This window comes from Bos indicus, chromosome 6, assembly GCF_029378745.1.
Source record: "Bos indicus isolate NIAB-ARS_2022 breed Sahiwal x Tharparkar chromosome 6, NIAB-ARS_B.indTharparkar_mat_pri_1.0, whole genome shotgun sequence".
Classification (NCBI taxonomy): domain Eukaryota; kingdom Metazoa; phylum Chordata; class Mammalia; order Artiodactyla; family Bovidae; genus Bos; species Bos indicus.
In genome coordinates this window covers 89,839,359-89,867,085 of record NC_091765.1, presented here as the reverse complement: position 1 = coordinate 89,867,085, position 27,727 = coordinate 89,839,359, and the positions used below count along the sequence as shown (strand labels likewise).

At 38.5% G+C, this 27,727-nt stretch overlaps 1 protein-coding gene across 7 annotated transcripts in view; it reads right to left on the bottom strand.

Annotated features, from left to right (window-relative positions):
* MTHFD2L (methylenetetrahydrofolate dehydrogenase (NADP+ dependent) 2 like) overlaps positions 1 to 27,727 on the bottom strand; it is a 147,578-nt gene that overhangs the window by 51,924 nt on the left and 67,927 nt on the right. The gene's annotated exons all lie outside the window — the stretch shown is intronic.

The window sequence follows — 27,727 nt, the reverse complement described above, 5'->3', positions numbered from 1 at the left end:
GGAAGATATTCAGTTTTTCACCAATAGGTATGATTTAAGCATGGAATTTTTTAAAATGCCTATTATCAAATTGAGAAACTTTCTTCTATTCTTAGTTTGTTGTGGGTGTTTGTCACTCAGTTGTGACAAATTCTTTGTGACCCCATGGACTGTATCCCACCAGGCCCTCTGGCCTTGGAATTCTCCAGGCAAGAATACTGGAGTGGATTGCTATTTGCTTCCCAATCTTCAGGAAGATCTCCAGGGGATTTTCCTGACCCAGGGATCAAACCTGGGTCTCAGACATTGCAGGCAGATTACCATCTGAGCCATGAGGGTGTCTTTATCTTGAAAGAATGTTGCATTTTGTTGAATCCTTCTTCCATATCTAATGATATGATCGCAAGGCTTTTGTCCTTTATTCTCTTGATGGTGTGCATTACATTAATTGATTTTGTATGTTAAAGTAAAATATATTCCTAGTGTAAACCCCATTTGGTCATGATATGTTACCCTTTTTATTCATAGCTGGATTCAGCTTGCTAATATTTCATTGAGGATTATTGGATCTATATACAGAATATTAGTCTGTACTTTTTTTGTAATGTTTCTATGTAATTTTTTTGTAATGTTTCTATTTCAATATCAGAATAATATTGGATTCATAGGAAATATCCCCATCTTGTCTATTTTTAGAAAAGTTTCAGAGGAAGTGACATTAATTTGCCTCTAAATATTTAGTAGAATTCATTAGTGAAGTCATTTGGACTTGGGCTTTTCTTTGTGGGAGGAAGTTTTTAAACTACTTATTCAATCTCCTAAACTGTTAAATGTCTACTCAGATTTTCAATTTCTCCTTGTGTTAGCTCTGGTTGTCTGTGTCTTTCTAGGTATTCATCCATTATAGTTTTCCACAGTATTCCCTTAGAATTTCTTTTTGTTTCTGTAGTTTGTTAATGATGTCCTCTCTTTCATTCTTGATTTTAGCAATTTGACACTTTTCTCTCTCTCTCTTTTTTTCCTTTTCCTGGTCAACCTAGGTAAAGTTTTGACAATTTTTGTTGATCTTTTCAGAAAACCAAATTTTGATGTTCTTTATAATCTCCGTTGTTTTGTATTCTCTATTACTTTCATATATGCTATAATCTTTATTCTTTTATTCCTTCTCTTTCCTTTGAGTATAGCCAACTCTTCTGTTTCTAGTGTTCCAAGTTCGAAGAGTAGGATACTGATTCAATATATTTCCTTTTTTAAAAATAAAGACATTTGCAGCTATAAATTTCTCTCTAAGCACTGCCTTAACTGCATTCCATAAGTTTTGCTATGTTAGGTTTTCATTTTCATTCAGTTTAATGTAATTGTGATTTCTTTTTTGATGCTTTAGTCAGTTAGGAGGGTACTACTTCATTTCCACACATATGTAAATTTCTCAAATTCCTTTCTGTTATTGCTTTTTCATTTCATTCCATTGTTGTTGGAGAACATACTTTTTGTAATCTCATCCTTTAAAATGTACTGAGTTTTTCTTGTAATGAAAGTCAGTTAGAAATGAATGCTCTTAGTTTTTATTTATCTGGAAATGTTTTTACCTTCATTTTTGAGAAAGAATTTTACTAAATGTAAGGTACATGTTTGATAGTTTCTCTTTCAGCATTTTAAATATGTTATCTCACTGTCATCTGGCCTTTATTGTTTCTGATGATAAACTGTTAATTTTATTGAGGTTCCCTTATATGTAATTAGTCATTTTTTGCTTGCTGTTTTGGAGATTTTCTCTTTGCTTTTCAACATTTTAAGTATGGTATCTTGGGGGTGTTTCTACTTGAGTTTATCCTAGTTGGAGGTTGGTGATTTCCCTTGCCTTTGTTCATTAATGCTTTTCATCAAATTTGGGAAGTTTCAGCCATTATTTCTTCAAACACTGTTTCCGATCATTTCTTTGTTTCCTTTCATTCTAGTAACTCTACCACACATATGTTAGCGTGCTTACGAATTTTCCACATTTCTCTGAAGTTTTTTGCACTTTTCTTTATTCTTTTTACTATCTATTCTGCAGATGGCACAATCTTTATTGATCTGTTTCCAAGCTCACTGATTCTTTCTTCTAACAGTTCAAAATCTACTATTGAGGCTCTTTTATTTTGTTATATTACTTTTCAACTTCAGAATTTAATCACTAATTAACATGATAACTCTTTCAGTACAAAAGTGTGTCACACTATAATAGATGAGATGATGGTAAAGTCTAGAATTACAAAATAGAAGTCACCACATCCATTCTGGGTCTTCAATACAATAATAACAATACATACTACTACTATTACTACTATTATTGCAGGCAGATTCTTTACCATCTGAGCCACCATCTTATTCTTCTTTTTAAACTTTCATTCTTCTCTCATGATTATAATCCCTTTCTTATCTCTCTAATAACATCAAAATGACTTTTTCAAAGTCCTTTCTAGTTGTACTAGTTGCTTATTTTCCTTAGTCAGCTTTTCTGTTTACCAAGTTGGTCATTTGTCCTTTATCATCTTTGTTAGGTGCCTTTTTCATGGGTTATCTCCTCTAGGGCATCCTGGTCTCTTATAGCAAGTTTGTGGTGGCCTCACCATGGGCTCTGTTGGAAGTCTGGCTCCCGAGCAGGCCTGGAACTCAGGACTGCACTCTTCACAGATCCACTTCTAGATTTGCTTCTGCTAAGGCACAGATCCAGACTCTCATAATTCTACAAGCCATGCTGCAGGAGCCCCAAGCTATATGGCAGGAGGTACTGCTGTTCTAAGCTCAGCCAAGAGAGTAGAAAACAGGCGGCATCTGTCCCAGAACCCCTTTTCACTAAAGCTGTGCAGATGTGGTCCTGTGCTATGTATACAACTTGTGTGGCATAAAGATGTCAGTTCTTTTTTCCAAGCATTCACCTGAGTCTTTACCCTCTGCTACCTGTGGACTGACTTCACAGCTTCAGAATGTTATGAATTTTATTTGTTCCTCATTGCTTTTTTTTTTAGGGGAATATCCTTATTCTATTCTCTTTCTTGTTTTCTAGAATAACTATGTTTATTAATTTTAAAACTGTTTTGCCATATTGTCAAATGATAGGAAAAAAACATTTTATTTACCACTATGCACTTAAGAGAAGAAAAAGGCTGGTTCAGTTCCAATTGGTCAACATTCCAGTTCAGATGTATCCTGAATATTGAGACTTGGTTTCTCCATTGAAAAAGTAAAAGCAACTAGTTTTATATTATATTCAATTCTTGGAAAAGCTATGGTTGGGTGTACCCAATGATTTGGAGGGATGAGCATGACAGAAGTACCAGTGGGGAGGAAAGATCTTCTAAATGTCATCACGTATTATTTTACAGTATTACAAATCCTATTCATTAATATCACCATTGCTCTCATGAGAAAAAAAATTAAGTTTTTGGAAACTGTCAAGCTTACAGAGAGGACAATGTTTTTGCAAAATTATCTTTGCTTGAAATCAAGCTATAACCTAGTTCAGATGGCTAGTACCAGTTCACCACAACTCACTCCAGTGCCTTCTGTACCCACCACCGGTCTTTACTCTCCTATCTTCCTTTCCACTAACAACAGCAGACCAGTTTCACTCAGATCCATTTCCATCAAGACCAACAGAAGGATCTATCTTTATAACAAAGTAAAGACCTCCCCACTCCATCGACTTGTCTGATCTAAGGGTTATGCCACTTTTCAGCACATTGGAAAGGCTGTGATGATGCATACAATGAATGATCTCACTCTTGACTTGAGACCCCACCCCCCACAAATAGAGTGGCACAACCTTAACATATAATCATCACGTAACAACAGTTGGGACAAATAGTAACAAGAAGATTGCTCTGTCACACCTGTCAACAAACTGAATGGTGTTATTTCTAATCTGCTCTTATATAAAGTATAACAACAATGTTAGTAAATGATGTTTGGGCCAAACCTTACAGAGTCCCCTACCATAGATGGGGTCAGTATACAAGCCAAAGTGACCAAAGAATGGGCACCTTGTAAGAATGAAAAAAAAAAAAAAAGCTCTCTGTTCTCTTAGGGATTTAATGGGTGGGTCTGTTACCTTGCCTACAAGCTTTGTTTTGAGAGAATAACTAGCTGATTATAACATCCTCTGTGATGCAAGTACCAAACAAAATTAAGGACAAGGCATTCACATTCATTTGGAAACACGAAACACATCCAGAGCATGGAACTCTGAAGAGGCTTGATATGAAAGCAGGGAAATCAAGGGAATCATTTTTTGAGGTTAAAAAAAACTTGTTAAAAACAAACAAATAAAACTACATGATAAAACTAAGTACCCCCAAAAAATCCAACACTTGTTTTCAAAAATGAACAAAATCCACACAAATGAATTAGAGAAAGCATCAAAATTTCTTGATGGCATTTTATCCTGCCATAAACCCCTTTCCCATGTAGCCCAGTAGGAGTGTGGTGAGATGCTAGGCTGACATTCAGGAGAGTAAGGGAACCTCACAGAGCCCCTGTCCTCAGGGAACTCGAATGTACTGTGTGGAAGATGACTTCTAAACCTGCTGCTGCTGCTGCTAAGTCGCTTCAGTCATGTTGGACTCTGTGTGACCCCATAGGCGGCAGCCCACCAGGCTCCCCCGTCCCTGGGATTCTCCAGGCAAGAACACTGGAGTGGGTTGCCATTTCCTTCTCCAATGCATGAAAGTGAAAAGTGAAAGTGAAGTCGCTCAGTCGTGTCCAACTCTTAACGACCCCATGGACTGCAGCCCACCAGGCTCCTCCATCCATGGGATTTTCCAGGCAAGAGTACTGGAGTGGGGTGCAATTGCCTTCTCTGTTCTAAACCTGAGATGCACAGTAATAAAAATACAGCAGATGTACATGAAGTGCCTAGTTAAAACTGATAAAAGAAAACTGCGACAGTCTTTCTTGCCTAATATTACTAAATCCAGCATGTCAGACAAACAGCCAGTTCCTCTGGGAGGCTTTCTGTGACTACACCAACCTTGGTACCAACCAAGTCCCCTTCCACAGATGTACCCACAGCTCCTGCACTTTCTCACACAGTTTACAATTTTGCCATTACATTTGCATATTACATGTTTGTTTAGAGTAGATTATAAGCTCCATGAGGGAGAAACTAACCAGCATGTGACACAGCGTCTGGCACTAATATGTATGAACTCAATACATAAGTTGAGTAAATGAAGGGAGAAAGGATGAATGTGGCTAGACTAGCTTCAGGCAGCAGTCTGTGGAAAGTGGCATACTAATCAAATGAGGAGAAAGGCAAAAGCAATCCCAAAGGAAGATAGGAAAGCCACCAAGGCTCTTGTTCTATGTACTTTAACTTGGTGAAAAGGAGTTAGATTCTTGTTGCAAACTTAATTTGAGAAAGTTAAGTGAGTAAGTTCAGTAAGCGCCTACTAGACCTCTTGAAGTAACAGATAAATCCTCAGAATTCTGACCGATAAACTCAGAGTATTTTGTGAGATATTTCTTCTTGGTAGTGAGGCAGAAAGAACTTCCAAAAGGAAAGAGAGCATTATTGGAGTAGTTTCTTTCATTTGGGTCTTCTAATTGGCTTGGCTGGCACTGCAGGGCTATAGAGAAGCAAAAGGAAGGTGAAACAGTTGTGTCTCTACCAATCTTGGGAGTTTTGACTATCTTACCTGGATTGGCAGGATGGGAAAGAGAAGTGAGCAGAAAGTCCAGGAGTTTCAAATCACAAATCTAGGGGGAAATGTGGATATGTGCTGTTTATTTGCTCCATATAGCATAATCAGACAAAGTGTGATCTGAGAAACTCTTTAGGTAGGAAAATGGTGTGATAATGACAGCTCTCCATTAGGAACTAGCAGTTACCAGGGAGGGTAACCAGGTTTGCCATTTGGTGTGCACAAGCATGTCGTCTGAGTCACTGGAAAGAACTTGGGCTTTGGAGGCAAACAGATCTCAGCCTTGACAACTACAGATTCTATGTTCCTACACCAATGGTAAGACTATATTCCACATTTATAAAAATAAACACAATGACATTTCCCCAAACCCTAAATTTCTTGTAAAAATGCAATTAAATTAAATTAAGTAGATGAAAGCACAGAGCATGATGCGTGGCGTACAGCAGCATTTGATGAGCGACAATTGCCTTTGGTTTATTTCTATTCTAATTGAAAACTTAAACACAATATGAATATTGTCCTGTATGCAACTTTACAGATCAAATCAACACTTTGAGACCCCGTGGACTGTAGCACATCAGGTTTCCCCATCCTTCACTATATCCCAGTTTGCTCAAATTCATGTCCTTTGAGTTGATGATGCTATCTAACCATCTCATCTTTTGCTATCCTCTTCTGTTGCCTTCAATCTTTCCCAGCATCAGGGTCTTTCCCAATGAGTTGGCTCTTCGCATCAGGTGGCCAAAGTATTGGAGCTTCAGCTTCAGCATCAGTCCTTCCAGTGAATATTCTTTTGATATGAGGAAGTTCTTTTCTGCCTCACTACCAAGAAGAAAGAAACATCTCACAAAATACTCTGAGTTTATTCGTCAGAATTCTGAGGATTCACCTGTTACTTTAAGATGTCTAATAGGCACCCTGAATATTCATTGGAAGGACTGATGTTGATGCTGAAGCTCTAGTACTTTGGCCACCTGATGTGAAGAGCCAACTCACTGGGAAAGACCCTGATGCTGGGAAAGACTGAAGGCAACAGAAGAGGATGGCAGAAGATGAGATGGTTAGATAGCATCACCGACTCAGTGAACATGGATCACAGCAAACTGGGAGATAGTGAAGGATGGGGAAGCCTGATGTGCTGAAGTCCACAGGGTTGCAAAGTGTTGGACACGACTTTAGTGACTGACAAAACAAGCTTTAGTGATGATAAGTTACCGTAAGTGACCTTATTCCTATGTAACTAAAATGTCTTTATAAGTTGCTTCAAACTTTTTTTAAAAGTCAAGGTATAATTAAATTTCTTTAAATAAATGTCATTGTTAATCCCCTTTTGACAATTTTAGCAAATCAATTTATTTTGTGTATATCCCTAGTTATTTTTTTTAGGGTAAAAAACAAGTATGACTTAAAGGACCACATATAAATAAACCAAGATTGTCTCAATTTTACCTCTCTAGCTACTATTATTATGTGGCTATAATCTCCAGCTGATTCTAGGAAAGCAATGGCATAATTAGTGAGGCATTGTTTTTCGTCTCTTTGGTCAGGGGAGGGAGAGAGAGCCTTTCCCTTACATAATTATTCTAGGATTAGTGGTGTACCAACCAGTTCCTATCTAGAGTTTACAGGTCAAAATCCCTAATGAGGACATTGGGTGGTGAGAAAACATTTAAGGAATATATAAGAATAAGAATAAACTGTAGGTTAAAAAATTTGAGATGGGTTCTAAATTATTTCCTTGGCCATGAAATCACACAAAAAATGTACCAGGAGTTAAAACTTTTCCAGTTGGAGCATATATTTTGCTAAAAACAAATATGAGTCTATGACTAAAAGACACAGAGATGAAAGGATAATTTTGGCCCCTTTCAACAGATTTCTGATTCCTAAAGAATGTCAGCATCACTCTGTGAGAGTGTGCTCTTAAGCATCACCACGCATTATGAAAGGGACACATATGACAGGCTGTCTTGGAAGAGCTGAACCAGAGTGAAGATGTAACAAATACTCAGACAAGGAAAATGCCAAGTTTTCTGCTATTTGAATATACAAATGTGAAATGTTATTAACTGGCAGACAGTTATAGAATTGTAGATATAACTCTGCAAGCTTTGAAAATTTAAACTCATGCTTGTTTTTTGTCTTGCTAAAATATGCCCCTTGAGTTTCGTTAAAAAATGCTATGAATAAAATGTGGAATGTACCCAACATAGTTATAAATTCTTGAGAAACATTTATGCATGCATAATGCCTGCTCCTTCAGTTATTATAACGCTTGCAATTAACATAAAGCAAATAAACACAGAAAATGAAAGCACATATTACTTTCCAAAATTATGACAACAATAGCCAAAAGCAGAATGAAGAATCAAGATCAGCGGTTTTAGAAGAATCAACATCAGGGGCTTTGAAGAATCAAGATCCAGATGGGGTTCCCAGTCCTGGTTCAGGCATTCCCTCATATGATCATGGGCAAATCAGTTCACTTTAAACCTCAACTTTTTGCATCTATAAGGATATTAAACTTACTGACTTCATAAGGGTGTTATGAGATTTAAATGTGAGATTTTTAGAAATGCTCAATAAATATCAATCTGTATTATAATAGATAAATATTATGAATGCCAATATTTAAATAAAATGATGAAAATTCTATACTGAAACACTCCACTTAAAGGTTACTTTAAAGTCTGTTTGAAGGTATACAAACCTAGGGCCTATTATACAGAGTGAAGTAAGTCAGAAAGAGAAATATAAATGTCATATACTGATACATATATATACAATCAAGAAAGAGTACTAATGAATTTATTTGCAAGGCAGCAATGGAGACACAGACATAGAGAACAGACTTCTGGACATGGAGGGAGCAGGGGAGGCCGAGGGTGAGATGTATGCAGAGAGTAACATGGACACTTACAACACCATATATAAAACAGATAGCCAGTGGGAATTTGCTGTTTAAGTCAGGGAACTCAAATAGGGGCTCTGCAACAATCTAGAGGGGTGGGATGGGGAAGGAGATGGGAGGGAGGTTTGGGAGGGAGGGGACATGGATGTACCTATGGATGATTCTTGTTGATGTTTGACAGAAAACAACAAAATTCTGTAAAGCAATTATCCTTCAATTAAAAAATAAATAAAGTGGCCAAAAAAGTCTGTTTGAAAAACATCACTATATTTTAAAAGATAATGTCCATGATACTCAGACATATGAGGAAGTACTAATTATTTAACCATATAGAAAAAAATCTTAATGTCCCTGTACATGCTTTTTCAGAAATATCAAGGACTAGCTTTTGCTGGAGATGAGTCAGATAAAGTGGAAACTAAATAGGTTTTTCTAAGGTTTAAATTAGGTATACAGGGCAAAAAATGAATGTGCCTCTATTTGTTACAAAGCTTACTTCAGTTAAAATCTGTATTTGTCCTTGACTGACTATAGAAGAACAAGGTATTAATGGCATCTGGATAGCTCTAGGGCCTTGAGATAAAAGGATAGAGCATCAGTGGCAAGGAATGTTCAAGACAGAATGGCAAAGGGAGAAATCAGGGGCTCCAATGAGAGCAAGTAGAGGTTTTCCCTTCCTACCACCTCTTTCCCGAAGACTCGCCCTACTCCTTCTTGCTGCTACCTGAGAACTAGATTACTTCTTCATATGATCAGGAGGCAACAAACAAAGACAACCACACTGGCTTGATCTGGAGTCCCCGTCTTGGCTGTAATTCTGATAATATTCCATAGACTTGAATCAACTTATTTATAATGACTGATGGCTCTTAACAATTATCTTCTGTGTAGTAACAGAATGCTGTTTGCTTCATTTAAAATGCTGGTACAGAGAGATTGTAGTTGTGGGAACTTTAACTCAGGATATTACTGAGAATACAATTCTCAGCGATTAGGTAGAAATGCTTTCAAATTCCATCTTCTTTTTTTTTAATTAGAGGCTAATTACTTTACAATATTGTAGTGGTTTTTGCCATATATTGACATGAGTCAGCCATGGGTCTACATGTGTCCCCCATCCTAAAACCCTCTCCCACCTCCCTCCCCACCCCATTCCATCTTCTTTTGGCAGTTATACTTTTTAAATAAAATTCTTTGCTGAGCATTTCAGTTTTACTAATGTAATCATGTTACATTACATGTGGCCTAACATCAAAAGGGTTCATTGCTTAATGACCAAGAACTGAGTATATCAGGATTCAGGAGTTGGAAATGGTTTTAAATAAAGCAATTTCAAGTGAAAAAACAAACAAGCCAAACAAAACACTAGATTCTTTTTTCTGAATATTTGATAACCGATTTAAAAGCAAAAACTGCCCTTAACTGTAGCATTCCTGGGTCTTTCAGTTTCCCATCGGTTTTTATAAGCTTTGCTGCTGCTGCTGCTGCTGCTGCTGCTGCTGCTGCTGTCACTTCAGTCTTGTCTGACTCTGTGCAACCCCATAGATGGCAGCCCACCAGGCTCCCCCATCCCTGGGATTCTTCAGGCAAGAACACTGGAGTGGGTTGCCATTTCCTTCTCCAATGCATGAAAGTGAAAAGTGAAAGTGAAGTTGCTCAGTTGTGTCCGACACTTCCCGACCCCACGGACTGTAGCCTACCAGGCTCCTCTGTCCATGGTATTTTCCAGGCAAGATTACTGGAGTTTTATGAAGATATAATTTATATCCCATATGATTTATCCGTTTAATTCACTTGTCTTTTCATTTCTTCTTCTTTTAAGAAGAGTCATTAAATTAACATGTTTGGTACTTCGCAGGGGACAGGCCAGTTCAGCTTTACACCACTCCATGCTCTATTTTTTAATTTTTAAAATTTATTTATTTTAATTGGAGGATAATTATTTTACAATATTGTGATGGCTTTTGCCATACATCAATATGAATTGGCCATAGGTATACACAGAGATAAGAAAGCCTTCCTCAGTGATCAATGCAAAGAAGTAGAGGAAAACAACAGAATGGGAAAGATGAGAGATCTCTTCAAGAAAATTAGAGATACCAAGGGAACATTTCATGCAAAGATGGGCTCGATAAAGGACAGAAATGGTATGGACCTAACAGAAGCAAAAGATATCAAGAAGAGGTGGCAAGAATACACAGAAGAACTGTACAAAAAAGATCTTCACGTCCCAGATAATCACAATGGTGTGATCACTGACCTAGAGCCAGACATCCTGGAATGCGAAGTCAAGTGGGCCTTAGAAAGCATCACTACGAACAAAGCTAGTGGAGGTGATAGAATTCCAGTTGAGTTATTTCAAATCCTGAAAGAGGACGCTGTGAAAGTGCTGCACTCAATATGCCAGCAAATTTGGAAAACTCAGCAGCGGCCACAGGACTGGAAAAGGTCAGTTTTCATTCTGATCCCAAAGAAAGGCAATGCCAAAGAATGCTCAAACTACCGCACAATTGTACTCATCTCATATGCTAGTAAAGTAATGCTCAAAATTCTCCAAGCCAGGCTTCAGCAATACGTGAACCGTGAACTTCCTGATGTTCAAGCTGGTTTTAGAAAAGGCAGAGGAACCAGAGATCAAATTGCCAACATTTGCTGGATCATGGAAAAAGCAAGAGAGTTCCAGAAAAACATCTATTTCTGCTTTATTGACTATGCCAAAGCCTTTGACTGTGTGGCTCACAATAAACTGTGGAAAATTCTGAAAGAGATGGGAATACCAGACCACCTGACTTGCCTCTTGAGAAATCTGCATGCAGGTCAGGAAGCAACAGTTAGAACTGGACATGGAACAACAGACTGGTTCCAAATAGGAAAAGGAGTACATCAAGGCTGTATATTGTCACCCTGTTTATTTAACTTATATGCAGAGTACATCATGAGAAACGCTAGGTTGGAAGAAACACAAGCTGGAATCAAGATTGCCGGGAGAAATACCAATAACCTCAGATATGCAGATGACACCACCCTTATGGCAGAAAGTGAAGAGGAACTCAAAAGCCTATTGATCAAAGTGAAAGTGAAGAGTGAAAAAGTTGGCTTAAAGCTCAACATGCAGAAAATGAAGATCATGGCATCCCGTCCCACCACTTCATGGGAAATAGATGGGGAAACAGTGGAAACAGTGTCAGACTTTATTTTGGGGGGCTCCAAAATCACTGCAGATGGTGACTGCAGCCATGAAATTAAAAGACGCTTACTCCTTGGAAGGAAAGTTATGTCCAACCTAGACAGCATATTCAAAAGCAGAGACATTACTTTGCCCACAAAGGTCCGGCTAGTCAAGGCTATGGTTTTTCCTGTGGTCATGTATGGATGTGAGGGTTGGACTGTGAGAAGGCTGAGCGCCGAAGAATTGATGCTTTTGAACTGTGGTGTTGGAGAAGACTCTTGAGAGTCCCTTGGACTGCAAGGAGATCCAACCAGACCATTCTGAAGGAGATCAGCCTTGGGATTTCTTTGGAAGGAATGATGCTAAAGCTGAAACTCCAGTACTTTGACCACCTCATGTGAAGAGTTGACTCATTGGAAAAGACTCTGATGCTGGGAGGGATTGGGGGCAGGAGGAGAAGGGGACGACAGAAGATGAGATGGCTGGATGGCATCACTGACTTGATGGACGTTAGTCTGAGTGAACTCCGGGAGTTGGTGATGGACAGGGAGGCCTGGCGTGCTGTGATTCATGGGGTCGCAACGAGTCGGACACGACTGAGCGACTGAACTGAACTGAACTGAATACACAGGGTACCCCTAATCCAGAACCCCTCTCCCATCTTCTTCCCTACCCTATCCCTCTAGGTTGTCCCAGAGCACTGGCTTTGCTTCATTCATTGAACTTGCACTGGTCATCTATTTTACATATGGTAATGCATATATTTCAGTGCTATTCTCTCAAATCGCCCTCTCATTCTCCCACTGAGTCCAAAAGTCTGTTCTTTACACCTGTGTCTCCTTTGCTGCCCTGCATATAGAATTGTTGGTACCATCTTTCTAAATTCCATAAATATGTGTTAATATACTGTATTTGTCTTTCTCTTTTTGACTTACTTCAGTCTGTATAATAGGCTCTAAGTTCATCCACCTCATTAGAACTGACTCAAATATGTTCCTTTTTATAGTTGATTAATATTCCATTGTACCTCAACTTCCTTATCCATTCACCTGTCAATGGATATGTAGGTTGCTTCCAATAGTCCTAGCTACTGTAAATAGGGCTGCAATGAACAGTGCGCTCCCACGCTCTTTTATGTAAAAAGGTTATCAGCCACAGAAGACAACATGGACTTCAGGCAGAATCTTGCCACAGATGGGGAATGGATCACCTTAATGTTTTTTTATTTTATTTTGTAATTGTGAAATCAGTACATCTTGAAGAATTTATTTGGAGAATTCAGAGAAAGATAAAGAATCAATATCTATCTATTACCTATTAGCCATTAGCATGAGGTAACAACTCTTCTCAAGTTGAAGTTTTTCGTATGTGTGTGTTGTGGGGTTCTATTTAGATTTCTGTATAGAAATCTATATAGACATTAGGTCATGTTTATAAATAATATAATTAGTTTTCAAAATATAACTGGTGGTAAGAATTCCTTCTTATAGCTATACCATCATTTATTAAATATTCCTGCATTGCTGGATGTTTAGGCGGCTTCAAACTTTTTGCTATCATCAATAAATGGATGGATGTCCTTGAATACTTCCCTGAAAACCTCCTTACAATTTTCTTTAAACTCCTGGATGTAGTATTTTGAGACCTTATCTGTTCACAGCTTATATCTATAACAAGGTTTAAAGTCTATTTATTTGTATCTGGAGAAATTTACTCAAGTTTACTACCTCATCTAGTGCCCACTATAATTAATGCCATCTTGTAAGTTCTTTTTGAGCCATTCAAGTACTCCTTTGCAGAGTCTCCAGTAAAAAAATTAGAAAATGTATCATAAAGTAGAGGTGGGGGAAGTCCTTAAAGCACTTTTTTTTTAATTCAAGAAAAAGTAAATTTGGGGTGGTATCTTAGTGACCCAAAGGAACGTATGATACTCAGTACATAAGGAGGGCTTCCCATTCATGCTGACATGCCCTATCACATTATCTTTAGGACTGCCCTAACTATCCTGTCAAAGGTGTATACTGTGTGCCCTTTGTTTTGCGTGTGTATGGATGTATGTCAAAGACAAGGTCTAGTCCTACTTATCTTTAAAATAAGTGTATGAATTATGAAATACATACAACAGAAACATGATTAAAATGTACCTGCCCTTTTTTTTTTTGCAACATAATATGCAATCCCTGATGTTACTATCTTGATTTAAAGCACACACATTAGTAATATACTAAGAGAAGATTGTCTGCAATCTGCATACTCGGGGAAGAACTATGACATTTATATTTGTTCCATCCACAGTCACAAAGTCCACACTTGTACATAGTACTCATTAATCTTCAAGTTTTGTAACAAAGGTAAATCATTCTAAAATAAGCAATTATTAATTAATCAAATCAGAAATAAATTTGGGAGGAAATGCACTTAGGTGAAAGATGAGGAGACAGGGCTGGAAACACTTCTCTGACTGTATAAATGGGTGAGATGAAAGGAATTACACAGAAAGCTGCCTGAGGAGACCTGTGGCTGCACAGTGACTCCTTCCTTCCCATCGCTCTCCTTTAGAACCAAAGCCACACCTCAAACAGGTAGCTAGGTGCACAGTCAGGTTCTCCATAGCCTCCTCTTCAATCACCACCTCTGTACAGATTATTACACAAGTGTTGATATGTGATACTTCATCCCTGAATTAAAAAAAAATTTTTTTTGGTTTTCTGTATTTTAATTAGATATGTGGTGTTATCGCAAAGCCAAAACTAATGACTGACTATAGATCTACTGAAATCATTTCACTTTCTGCCAGTCCTAATACATTTGGGATAAATATTCAGCAGTACCACAAATCTGAATATACCACAGGAATGATGACTTCACCAAAGAAGGGCTCATACTTCTACCCACAATAGAGAGCAAAGAGATAGCATTTTCTCGTTCTTTCATTGAAGACAGTCATCATTTCTCAGATGTTTCTCGGCCTCCTCCCTATCTTACCTTTGAATTCTGCAGGTGTAAGCTCTGAGTCAGTGGTGCTGATGCAATGCCATATTAAGGCTTCATGAAGTGGAACAGCCCCAAACAAGGTTTGAAGAAGAATCAGAGTCTGAATGGATCCTGAAGAGATCATCTGCCCCGATGAAAGCTCTCTTCAAGTTTTAGGGGAAAAAACCCTTAAACCAAGAAAAGCACCTGACTTTTAAAGAAGGAAATGTATTCATTTAACAGTGAGTTTTCTAGTTCCCAATGTAAGGTTCTTCACGAGGTACAAGAAATATAAAGATAAATAAGACATGGTCCCGGCTACTGGAGATCACGAGATGGTATGAATAACGTCAGTACTGTCCCACTTGTAATTCATACTGTTTTTTACTCATCACATCTCATCTAGGTCCTCTGTATTTCCATTCTCCTTCTCCTCTTTTATTATTTGGTTAACACTTCAAAATTTTCAACATGATGCTTGAAAGAGACTTTTCTACTTTAAATAAAGGCAGCCACTGTCATCCCATGTTAGTATCATGTATTTAAATTTCACATAATATTAAGGCATATTTTATGCCTTATATGGGTGTTGCTAGACAGCTTTTTTTTAACAACTATAAACAAAGACTTGATACAGCCTCATATAAAGTTAGGCCTACTAAACAATTAATAAACTAGAAAGAGATAAGCCCACTGAAGGCATGGTTTTAAAAACTGCCTTCTACCTCCTCTGTAGTCCAGAGTCAGTTTACTGGAGTCAGTTGTTGAAGTGAGTCATAATATTCAAGGGCCATATTCAAAATGGCACAGAAGCTGTAGAGTAGATTTTAAATTATTTACTGATATACAAGGAAAATATCATGATTTTAGGCACCATTCCTAAATCCATCTAAATATGGATTAGATGCCCTAGAATCTATTGTCTTTTAATGCAGAGGCAATAATTTGTTAAGAGAGGAATTTGCTGTTGTTTGTTTGTTGTTTAGTCACTAAATTGTGTCTGACTATTTGCAACCCCATGGACTGTAGCCAGTCCGATTCCTCTATCCATGTGATTTCCCAGGTAGAATACTGGAATGGGTTGCCATTTGTTATTCCAGGGGATCTTCCCAACCCAGGGATCGAATCCATGTCTCTTGCACTGGCATTGGTAAGTGGATTACTTACCACTGAGCTACCAGGGAAACCCAACAGAGGGATAAAGGACTTTTAATAGTTACTACCATGGTTATGAATGTCATGACCATGTCTGCCTTAATCAGACCCTCCAGAGTTGAATGGACACCATAGGAGTAGAATTATAAATAGAAAAAATATACTGGATGAACAGAAAAAGAGCCTAAATGGATAGGGAAAATTACAGAGTATATTTAAAGTATGTAGAACTTTCATTTCAGATCCTAGTTTTTTTAAAAAAAGGATGAATTTAAGTCAATAGATTATTCAAGCAAAAATTAAGCAGATCAGGCTCAGAAAACAGATAATCAGACCATAAAGTACTGAGAAAATCATTTGTTCCTATTTTTACAAAGCATTTAACCAATAAATAGGCATGAGAAATGCAGGTACTGAAATTAGGCTGTCTCTGATGAAAAAAATTATTTGACAGTAAAATAGGCTGTGAGAATTAAGACTGGAAAAAGCAGGTCCACTGGGAAACTTAACCAAACTATATAATGGAAATCAAATGCATTGAATGATAAAGAATAATTATGACAAATTTACTGTGAACATAACAGAAACACAAGCATGAACATAAAATATAAGCTGTGAGAAACATTTATTAATGATTTTTAAGTATCTATGTGGAAAGATTCAACATTTATGAATTTAAGATAATCATTCTGTTTTTAGAGTATAATTTTGTCTCTACTATACGAGTGTGACATAACTATGCAATCCACACAACTTTGCTATAAAAAAGTTGTTTGATAACACTTGTGTAAAGCATAAAATATGCCTTAATATTATTAATATGTAAAATTTAAATACATCAGGCTAACACGGGATGATATGGAATGTCTTTATTTAAAAACTCTTAAACATCACATTGTGAATTTTGAAGTGTAACAAAATAATAAAAGAGGAAGAGAATGGAATTGATTATATAAATACTTGTCTTGTCTAAACAAACTCATGTCTAGTACCATTGACACTAATGACTTCCAAACTTGTCAGTCCAGATTAGAGTTCTCTTCCTAACCCCAAATCCACATATATCAGGCCTCTACTGGATTTCTCCACCTCAATATACTGTGAGTGTTTCGAACTCAACAAGTTCAAATGAGATTCATCATCACCTCTCATCCTCTCATTTCTCCACACAAATCTTACTTCCTTTCTGCATGCTCTCCCTTGTTAACAGTAACACCATATGCCCAGGATCCAAAGCCAGAAAGATTAGTCTACTTTTTCTTTCTCTGTCTGATTTTCAACTATTATATTAGTTTAGAACCACATCAATGCTACTCCCAACCACATCCCTGCCCATGGGCTACCAGGGTAACCCTTCAAAAATTTAAATATCATCATGTTATTCCAATGTTTACACCTATTTAAAGTTTACCCTTTCCCCAACCCTTCACCCCTGGTAACGATAAGTTTGTTCTTTAAGTGTGTGAGTCTGTTTTGTAAATAAATGCATTTGTATCTTTTTTTTTTTTGAATCTGCATTTAAGTGATATCATGAAATATTTGTCTTTCTCCATCTGAATCAGGGAGTTTGGAATTGACATGCACACACTACTATATTTAAAATGGATAATCCACGAGGACCTACCGTATAGCACAGGGGACTTCTTCGATATTATTTAACAATCTAAATGGGGAAAGAGTGCAGGAGACACAGGTTTGATCGCTTGGTGGGGAAGATCCTCTGCAGGAGGAAATGGCAACCCACTCCAGTATTCTTGTCTCGAGAATCTCATGGACAGAGGAGCCTGGCAGGCTGCAGTCCACGGGGTCACAAAGAGTCAGACACAACTGAGTGATTATGGACACACACTATATGTAAAGTAGATAATCAACCAGGACTTGCTGTATAGCACAAGGAACTCTACTCAGGACTCTGTAATAACCTATATGGAAAAAGAACCCGACTACATACATGTATATGTGTAACTGAATCACTTTGCTGAGCACCTGAAACTATGACAACGGGGTTAATCACCTGCACTACAACAGAAAACAAAAGCCAAAAAGAAACAATAAAGGGAGTCCTTCAGGTTAAGAGAAAATGATATGAGAGATGAGCTAAAAAGAAACAATAAAGGGAATCCTTCAGGTTAAGAGAAAATGATATGAGAGATGAGAAATACATGCATAGTTATGAAATAGTTTTCTTGTTAAAATTTATTTTAAATATAATTGACTATTTAGCAAATGTAACAGCAACGTATCATGGGGTTTACTACTATACACAAGGAAAATGTACAACAGTAGCGCACAAGATGGAAGGGGAAAACGTAAGCATGTTTTTGTAAGTTTCTTACATTAAAAGTGAAGTGGTGTGTTACAAAAATAAATAAAGTTTAATCCATAACTGACAGGATAAAATCCAAATCTCTTCATTTATTTTGCTCTCTGGCTCTTTCAGAATGCTGTTTCATCTTTCACCACTCACAGAGAAGCATCATTTTGAAAGAGTTAACATTTTAACATTCAAGAAATCAGTCCTGAATATTCATTGGAATCATTGATGCTGAAGCTGAAACTCCAATACTTTGGTCACCTGATGCGAAGAACTGACTCATTTGAAAAGACCCTGATGCTGGAAAAGATTGAAGGCAGGAGGAGAAGGGGACGACAGAGGATGAGATTGTCGGATGGCATCATCGACTTGATGAACATGGGTTTGAGTAAGTTACAGGAGGTTACGGGAGTTGTGATGGACAGGGAAGCCTGGTGTGCTACAGTCCATGGGGTCGCAAAGAGCTGGACACGACTGAGTGACTGGACTGAACTGAACATTTTTTGATATATGCACAGTGTTTTACTGGAGTAGAAAATAGCACCCCATTCAAGAATTCTTGCTAGCAAGGTTCAACGGTCAGAGGAGCCAAGTGGGCTACAATCCATGGGGTCACAAAGAACCAGCCATGACTGAGAAATCAAGCACACACACATGCACACACACACAGTATTTTACAGCTTTAAGCTTCCAGAAGGCCTCTTCCCTTTGATTCTTCCCAGGGAATTACTGTTCACTCTGTGGGATGGGACCCCCACTCAGTCATTTCGCCTTCAGGGTCAGTGAAACATAGCTGTCAGTCCTCCTCAGTGACACATCCTCTGTCTCTCTCTATGTCTGTCTGTCTGTCTCTGTCTCTCTTTCTCTGTTTTTCTCCATCTTTGTCTGTGTGTCTCTGTGCCTCTTGGTCTTTGTTTCTCTATCTCTCTACTATCTGTCTTTCTGTGTCTCTCTTTAATAGATAACCAGACATAAACATATCTATCTACAAATACTTCTAATACTGTATCAGCAAACTGTATTATACTAATTTGTACATCTTTCTCCTCTGCTAGGCTCTGAATTTCCCAAAAGCTGAATCTATAATTTATGTATCTTTGTTTTCCAGCACCTGATGGAGGGCAAAATTAATATCTGTTGAAAGAAAGAATGAGCCTGAGGAAATATGTACAGATTTATTTCTGTACAGCACTACAGCACATTTTACAATTGCAGTAAAATGGAAATAACATACATATCCATCAACAGAAAATGGATACTCAGTCAACTGAGTATTATTTAACTAGCACTGCATGTATTTATATGGGCAAATCTCCAAAGCATGATGTTAACCAGAACAAAGCAAGTTGCAGAAACGTACAGCATGTAGAAATTGAAAACACAACAATATTTAGATATGACAAACCTGATTGATGCTTGCAACATTGTTCTTTTGCTATATTTAAAAAGCACATTTTAAATATTTAACGATATAAAATGTTTAAAGACATGCCATAAAAACATAACAAAGTAATAACTCCAACCAGGGATTGAACCCAGGCCTTGGCAATGAGACTGTGGAGTTCTAACCACTGGACAACCAGGAAATTCCCAAGGCCTGTGCTTTTTACACTACTCTATAGCATTGAAAATAATTGAAAAAAAATTGAGATAAATGACAAATTTAGGAAAGCAGAAAGGAATTCTAAATGCAGAAACAGAGGCCAAAGGGGACAAGATAAAGAGTCAGAAATAGGATACAAGAAGAACAGTAGCTTCAGTGAGACCGTGAAATGGGTGAGCATTCATTCAGGAAGCACCCAGGACTGAGAGTGAGCAAACTCCTCTCCCGAGTTGCGTGAACTTCAGATGGTCCAGTAGAGTATTTCCATGCCCCACCCCTTGGAACTTCCTGCCATCGTGAAATTTACTAACCTGGCTTCAAGGAGGAGGAAACCTACCAGAGGGAAAGCTTTGAGCCTAGGATGTTGTGTAATGGGAGTGTGTCTAAAACTTGATAATATGATGGGAGAAGCAGTAGAAAGAAGTTAGTTGGTCAGCTTGCATTTTATGACAAGTAAGTATGAATATTCCAAATTACTGAATTGCTCATTTATCCTGCTTTATATTACAGTGTCCATCATTAAAAGTGTTGCAATATAGACGCTTCAGTTATGACTGTGAAGGTTCATACATCACGCTGGCGGAGAGAGCTTAGTGGACAAAACACCAGCTTTCACCGGCTATGACACTCTGCAGCCAGAAGTTAATATGCTCGTGGCATTGACTCAGCAGCTCATCTTCTGAATGAAGCTAATTCCACAGACTTTACTCAGATGGGTGGAGGGTCCTTCGGACAATGTCTGGGGAAAACATTGCCTATCTTGTCTGGATAATCAAGATTCCTACGACTTTTACAAACTAAAGACTTCCCCCAGCTTCCTGTAAGCATGAGATGCGGGTGAGCCAAAGGCTTTATCCATATTCTTAAAACTGGTTCCTTAATCTGGCTACTTTCCCCTATTTTATCATTATCTTACACAAAGCCAATTTAGCCTTCCCCTAAACTACTTCTTTATATTTTTATTTTTAAAATTCGTTTTATATTGGAGTATAGTTGATTTACAATGCTGTGTTAGTTTCAGGTGTACAGCAAGGTGACTCATTTATGCATATACATATATCTATTCTTTTCAGATTCTTTTTCCATATAGGTTATTACAGAGTATTGAGTAGAGTTCCTTGTGCTTTACAGTAAGTCCTGGTTGATTATCTATTTTACACAGAGTGTGTGTGCTTAGTAACTCAGTTGTGTCTAACTCTTTGTGACCCCGTGGACTACAGCCTGCCAGGCTCCTCTGTCCATGGGATTCTCAAGGCAAGAACACTGGAGTGGGTTGCCATTTGCTCCTCCAGAGGATCTTCCTGATCCAGGAATTCAAACCTGCATCTCCTATGTCTCCTGCATTGCAGGCAATTTCTTTACCCACTGAGCCATGTTAATCCCAACCTTCTAATTTATCCCTCCCCCTTATCTTTCTCCTTTCTTACTATATTTTAGATGTCTATCATAGTCTCCTTATTTTCTTCATCCTGCTCTAAGTTTTGATCTTAATAATTTTATGCCCAACCTAGATAGCATATTGAAAAGCAGAGACATTACTTTGCCAACAAAGGTTCGTCTAGTCAAGGCTATGGTTTGTCCAGTGGTCATGTATGGATATGAGAGTTGGACTGTGAAGAAAGCTGAGTGCCGAAGAATTGATGCTTTTGAACTGTGGTGTTGGAGAAGACTCTTGAGAGTCCCTTGGACTGCAAGGAGATCCAACCAGTCCATTCTGAAGGAGATCAGCCCTGGGATTTCTTTGGAAGGAATGATGCTAAAGCTGAAACTCCAGTACTTTGGCCACCTCATGTGAGGAGTTGACTCATTGGAAAAGACTCTGATGTTGGGAGGGATTGGGGGGCAGAAGGAGAAGGGGACGACAGAGGATGAGATGGTTAGATGGCACCACTGACTCGATGGACCTGGGTCTGAGTGAACTCCGGGAGTTGGTGATGGACAGGAAGGCCTGGCATGCTGCGATTCATGGGGTCGCAAAGAGTCGGACACGACTGAGTGACTGAACTGAACTGAACTGAATCTTTAAAATAAATCCATTCATCTACCTAGTGACATGAACTGATTTTTTATAAACACATCTTTCACTTTTATGGCTTTATCAATTTACAATGACAAAGTAGGAAGTTTAGTAGTCATAAAAATAATGTTATCTCTAAGCAAATCAACCAATATCTTAGACTAACAATTTCATCCTTATAAAAGTATTCTTACATATTTATCAGCTAAGTTTATATCAATTTGAAGAAATCCTTGCTCCAATTGTAATCTCAAGATTACACAATTATAGTACACATTTACTGAGTACCACTATGGGTCAGATACTGTTCTAAGCACTTGGCTAGAAAAAGAGCCAACAACAACAAAACCCAGCCTTGTCCCTGCTCTAGTCTAGTGAAGGTGACAGACAACCATACACAGGTGTTGAGTGCTATAAGCATGGCACAGGAAAATACCCTAGAAACAGACTCATGCTTCCTGTGAACTCAGCGGTAGCTATAGAGACTTGAACTTCTTATTTCTAAATGCAGTTTGACAATGTGATTTTCAGATTTGAGTTTCTGTGTGTTAGTCACTCATTCATGTCCTGACTCTTTGCGACCTCATGGATTGTAGCCCACAAGGCTCCTCTGTCCATGGAATTCTCCAGGCAAGAATACTGGAGTGGGTAGCCATTCCCTTTTCCAGGGAATCTTCCTGACCCAGGGATCGAACCTTTGCCTCATTATGTCTCCTGCATTGGCAGGCAGGTTCTTTACCACGAGTGCTACTTGGGAAGTAGTCTGACGATCTGATTTTCAAGTCTGAGCTTCTAAATTAGTCCAATTCTTGATTTTTGAAAGTAGATATTTAAAAGGTAAGGGATGCATAGTTAAACCTATGGGAATTTGAGAAACTGGAGGGGTGAGGTTAATATAAGCTAATTTTATTCATGCCCCAGGATATTCACAAAATGATTTCCTTTTTTCCCTTTTTCTTGTTCAAGCCCATTCTGAGACTTCATCACTACATTCTGTACTGTCATTTCTCAAACATTATTAAACTTTCTGATACATTACGCCCTGTTCCTCCTTCTACTGTTCCCAACCTTTAGATGCAACTGCTTCCACATATGCTGACATCTTCCTTATGATAACGATCCAGCCCTCCCTGTTTCAGCAACTCTGCTATTAGATCACTATCTCCTTCTTTAATACCCACTGCTAATTGTATTTGTGTGTTCCCCACACATGATGATGCGGTCATTTTAGAAATATTTATTTCTTATCGTCTGGTTATATGGAATTTCTTTTTTACATTAATTTATACTTTACCGTCATTTACTAATATCTACATATTTTACCCTTAAATCTCCAGGTGTTTATTAAGGAAGTGAAAATGTAGCAATCTATAGTTATTTCTTATAATTCTCAATTTTCTTTCCAGAAATTTCCCATTATCCAAATATTTATTTCTTGGGGATGATGGGAGGACTTTGTATAGGGCAGTCTTCCAGCTTTCAGAATACTTTAGTATCTATTAATAGTTGGAGGCATTAGGACTAGAATATAAGGCAGGAGCAAGACCAGATTGCACTGCTTTCATTCAAAATGTCTTCCCCCTCAGAATAAGGATGGAGTGTGTCCAGCTGGCTGTTTGCAGTAGCTGCACACCTGACTGGCGCCCTCTGGTGGTAAAAGGCTATCCTGAGCAGGATGGCTGCAGCTTCTAGAGTCTCCACAGAGGCTCTACCGCTAGGGGTCTGAGTACCTTCTGGCTTGGTGGTTCAGAGGGTGAAGAATCAGCCTACAATGCAAGAGACCTGGGTTAGATCCCTGGGTGGGGAAGATCCTCTGGAGAAAGGAATGGCTACCCACTCCAGTATTCTTGCCTGGAGAATTCCATGGACAGAGGAGCCCGACAGGCTACTGTTCAAGCAGTTCAAAAGAGTCGGACATGACCGATGGACTAACACTTTCACTTGTTCACTTTATATAGGCTTGGCTCCTCCTTTCCCTTCTCTTATTTTCCTTTGTCTTTTTCTGTCTTATTATTAACCCCTGTATTCAGTTCTGATTTGTTGTTTTTGTTCACTCAGTCATATCTGACTCTTTGCGACCCCATAGACCACAGCATGCCAGGATTCCCTGTCCTCCACCATCTCCTGGAGCTTGCTCAAACTCATGTCCATTGAGTCGGTGATGCCATCCAACCATCTTGTCCTCTGTCGTCCCCTTCTCCTCCTGCCCTCAATCTTTCTCAGCATCAGGGTCTTTTCAAATGAGTCAGCTCTTCCCATCAGGTGGCCAAAGTACTGTAGCTTCAGCTTCAGCATCATTCCTTCCAATGAACATTCAGGATTGATTTCCTTTAGGATTGACTGGTTTGATCTCCTTGCAGTCCAAGGGACTCTCTAGAGTCTTCTCCAACACCATAGTTTGAAAGCATCAATTCTTAGGTGCTCAGCCTTATTTATAGTCCAACTCTCACATCCATACATGACTACTGGAAAAAACACAGTTTTGACTAGATGGACTTTTGTTGGCAAAGTAATGTCTCTGCTTTTTAATATGCTGTCTAGGTTTGTCATAGCTTTTCTTTCAAGAAGCAAGCATCTTTTAATGTCATGGCTGCAGACACCACCTGCAGTGATTTTGTATCCCCCCGAAATAAATTCTCTCACTGTTTCTGTTGTTTTCCCATCTATTTGCCATGAACTGATGGGATGGGATGCCATGATCTTAGTTTTCTGAATGTTGAGTTTTAAGCCAACTTTTTCACTCTCCTCTTTCTCCTTTATCAAAAGGCTTTTTAGTTCACCCTGCCATAAAGGTGGTGTCATCACATATCTGAGGTTATTGATATATCTCCCGGCAATCTTGATTCCAGCTTGTGCTTCATCCAGCTCAGCACTTCACATGATGTACTCTGCACAGAAGTTAAACAAGCAGGGTGACAACATACAGCCTTGATGTACTCCTTTCCCAGTTTGGAACCAGTCAGTTGTTCCATGTCTGGTTCTATCTGTTGTTTCTCCACCTGAATACAGGTTTCTTGGGAGATAGGCAAGGTGGTCTGGTATTCCCATCTCTTTCAGAATTTTCCACAGTTTGTTGTGATTCACACAGTCAAAGGCTTTAGCATAGTAAATGAAGAAGTAGAAGTAGATGTTTTCTGAAACTCTCTTGCTTTTTCTATGATCTAATGGATGTTGGTAATTTTATCTCTTGTTCCTTTGCCTTTTACAAAGTTCTGATTTAAGCCTTTACAAAGGAGCGTACGGTGAGTCCATAGCAGGAACTCAAGAATGTATACTTGTGACATAAGCTTTGATTTAGTCACAAAGAATGTCAGTGGTTCTGAAAAGAGGATTTTGATCACACATTTGTCATTTTTTTATCAAAATTTAAAAAAACATGAACTGAATGAACACTGAGGGATGTTACTCCACTACAATAAAATATGCATTTAATGTCATAATTGGTAAATGGGAAATGAGTTCAATGGTGAAACAGTCTTTACAAGTTGGTAATACTGGAGCCCAGATAATTACCATGATGTGATCACTGACCTAGAGCCAGACATCCTGGAATGTGAAGTCAAGTGGGCCTTAGAAAGCATCACTACGAACAAAGCTAGTGGAGGTGATGGAATTCCAGTTGAGCTATTTCAAATTCTGAAAGATGATGCTGTGAAAGTGCTGCACTCAATATGCCAGCAAATTTGGAAAACTCAGCAGTGGCCACAGGACTGGAAAAGGTCAGTTTTCATTCCAATCCCAAAGAAAGGCAACGCCAAAGAATGCTCAAACTATCGCACAATTGCACTCATCTCACACGCGAGTAAAGTAATGCTCAAAATTCTCCAAGCCAGGCTTCAGCAATACATGAACAGTGAACTTCCTGATGTTCAAGCTGGTTTTAGAAAAGGCAGAGGAACCAGAGATCAAATTGCCAACATCCGCTGGGTCATCAAAAAAGCAAGAGAGTTCCAGGAAAACATCTATTTCTGCTTTATTGACTATGCCAAAGCTTTTGACTGTGTGGATCACAATAAAGTGTGGAAAATTCTGAAAGAGATGGGAATACCAGACCACCTGACCTGCTTCTTGAGAAACCTCTATGCAGGTCAGGAAGCAACAGTTAGAACTGGACATGGAACAACAGACTGGTTTCAAATAGGAAAAGGGGTACATCAAGGCTGTATATTATCACCCTGCTTATTTAACTTATATGCAGAGTACATCATGAGAAATGCTGGACTGGAAGAAACACAAGCTGGAATCAAGATTGCCGGGAGAAATATCCATAACCTCAGATATGCAGATGACACCACCCTTATGGCAGAAATTGAAGAGGAACTAAAAAGCCTCTTGATGAAAGTGAAAGAGGAGACTGAAAAAGTTGGCTTAAAGTTCAACATTCAGAAAATGAAGATCATGGCATCTGGTCCCATCACTTCATGGGAAATAGATGGGGAAACAGTGGAAACAGTGTCAGACTTTATTTTTTGGGGCTCCAAAATCACTGCAGATGGTGACTGCAGCCACGAAATTAAAAGATGCTTTCTCCTTGGAAGGAAAGTTATGACCAACCTAGACAGCATATTCAAAAGCAGAGACATTCCTTTGCCAACAAAGGTCTGTCTAGTCAAGGCTATGGTTTTTCCTGTGGTCATGTATGGATGTGAGAGTTGGACTGTGAAGAAGGCTGAGCGCCAAAGAATTGATGCTTTTGAACTGTGGTGTTGGAGAAGACTCATGAGAGTCCCTTGGACTGCAAGGAGATCCAACCAGTCCATTCTGAAGGAGATCAGCCCTGGGATTTCTTTGGAAGGAATCATGCTGAAGCTGAAACTCCAGTACTTTGGCCACCTCAGGTGAAGAGTTGACTCATTGGAAAAGACTCTGATGCTGGGAGGGATTGGGGACAGGAAGAGAAGGGGACAACAGAGGATGATATGGCTGGATGGCATCACTGACTTGATGGACGTGGGTCTGGGTGAACTCCTGGAGTTGGTGATGGACAGGGAGGCCTGGCATGCTGCGATTCATGGGGTCGCGAAGAGTGGGACACGACTGAGCCACTGAACTTAACTGAACTGAATACTGGAGCCAACAGCACCTTTTAAAGATAATGTAATTTCATTCTGTCTAAAGTTAGAGATAAACCGGGAAGATCGCTCTAATTTCTCTCTGCTCACCAAATCCTGAAACTGGTGTGTGAACCCTAGTATTTCTAAAAAGGAGTCGGTATTTGTCTCTGCTAATATATCAGCTGCTGCACAGCATTTTACTTAATGTTGACCTATGGTATACAAACTTTTATTGCCTCTCTAAACATCTGATGTCTTAGTTGTGTCAACTCAGTTCAAAAATTTGCATTTGATATCTCTTGAATATAATTTTTCAGAAAAACAGGAAATGTGATCAGCTTTACCAGTTTACTGGTGACTTCATGAAAATGTAATATTTCTATTTTTACTCTACAAAGAGGCAAATTACTCCACCTGGAATCATCACATATATATTCTGAGTTCCAGAGAAGGGTCTATATTATTTAAAAAGTGAGTTAAACTTGATTGAAACTAATTTAAACTATTATCATTCTCTTCATCAAACTCAATTTCTTCTGGAACTTTTACCCTCCCTTTGTAGTTTGTAAATATTCAACAATTTAACTGTAAAGTCTTGAAATTATCAGTAACATCTAATTGATAAACAAAGTGAAAAATGCCCCCATTCAAGCCTTGGATAAAACAAGAAGAGTCACAGTTGTCTGTAATGCAGAAATACTACATGGCAAGAGTAAAGCTAGAAGTGAAGGGTAGAATTACTTTGTACGTTTGAATATAAAACAAATTAAGGGAAAATTGAGATTCATTAAATAGAAGTGCATAACTACTCTCTCTGTTTCTACTCTTACTGTTCTAGAATCAATTCTCCTTGACACAATATAAG